This window comes from Halichoerus grypus, chromosome X, assembly GCF_964656455.1.
Source record: "Halichoerus grypus chromosome X, mHalGry1.hap1.1, whole genome shotgun sequence".
Classification (NCBI taxonomy): domain Eukaryota; kingdom Metazoa; phylum Chordata; class Mammalia; order Carnivora; family Phocidae; genus Halichoerus; species Halichoerus grypus.
Window position 1 is genome coordinate 93,881,392 of NC_135727.1, and position 1,294 is coordinate 93,882,685.

The 1,294-nt window shown below is 41.0% G+C and overlaps 1 non-coding gene across 1 annotated transcript; it reads left to right on the top strand.

Moving 5' to 3' along the window:
- The first annotated feature begins 301 nt into the window (after positions 1-301).
- TRNAK-UUU (transfer RNA lysine (anticodon UUU)) lies at positions 302-374 on the top strand. Its single transcript has one exon. It is a non-coding gene; the product is annotated as a tRNA-Lys (tRNA).
- The last annotated feature ends 920 nt before the right edge of the window (positions 375-1,294 follow it).

A 1,294-nucleotide genomic window follows, 5' to 3' on the forward strand; every position in this document is an offset into this window, starting at 1 on the left:
AAGTTTCAATGGACATCTACTTAGCTAAGTATAGTGGTTTGTACTGCATTCAAGGAAGGCCAGCACCTACTGTATTCTCTCTTATAGGGAAGGTTGCTGTTAAAGATAATATTTGCTCACAGTCTAGTAGTCTCTCAACACAGAAACTGTAATGTTTTACAAACATGTAGTCACTTACATCAATATGGAGGGCCTACACCCTGAAGAAGTTTATAATCCGGCAAGTAGAGGATGTATATAAATAATGGCAACATAATAACAGCTGCAGGAGAGATAGAAACAGGAAAGGGGGAGGGCTGGCGCCTGACTGGCTCAGTCGGTAGAGTACTCGACTTTTGATCTCAGGGTTGTGAGTTCAAGCCCCACGTCGGGCATGGAGCCTACTTGAAAATAAGATTATAAAAGAAAGAAAGAAAAAAGAAGGTACCACAAAAGTTCAGAAGACAAGTTATGATAGCCACCACGTATTTATCGAGTACTATTTGTGTGCCATGTACCTTCCAGGGGTGATTACCAATACAAATACTCTAATACTAAGACTCACAGATATGAATCGGATACTTACTAGGTGCCAGGCACTGTTCTAAGCATGGTACATGTATAGGGGACCAGAATATGCCTGAAAATATACCACGTTGGCATAAGGATTATTTTGAGTGGAAGACAAATGAGAAATAGCAGGTGCCAAAAACAGGCTCTCTGCCCCCCCCCCCCCACCTTTTGCCTAAAAGCAGGCTCCGACTCTTAATCACCTGCAAAGGAGACTCTTATCAGTCCAGAGACTGCACTGAGAGGAATTTGCCTAACAAACCCGCTAGAAAAAACCACTATGTTTCATTAGTTTCTCCTATTTATTTATCTTCCCACAGTTTGCTGCCCTCCAAAGTTGACAACTCTTTTCCTTTGTCTCATCACTTCTCTACAAATTTATTGTTCTTTGTTAAGATGCTATATAAGCCCATGTTTTAACTACCCCTTTGAGTTATTCATCTCTGAGGTGTTTTTTTCCTCCTGTACACATGGGAGCTGGCGAACTCTTTTGATGCTCAAGACAAAGCCATGTAATAGCTATAATTAATCCCATTTTATGGAAGAAAACACTGAGGCTCAGAAAATTTCAGGACCTTACCCAAGGTCTTATAGCTAAGTAAGCTAAAAGAAATTACAGTTTGTCTGAATTCGAAGTTGATGTTCTCTGCAGTGGCTTTGGGTCTTGTCTTTGCGATGCCGGTGACTCATCGTATCAGTTACCTATTGGCGGGAAGCAAATCACCCAAAATTTAGTGGATTAAGA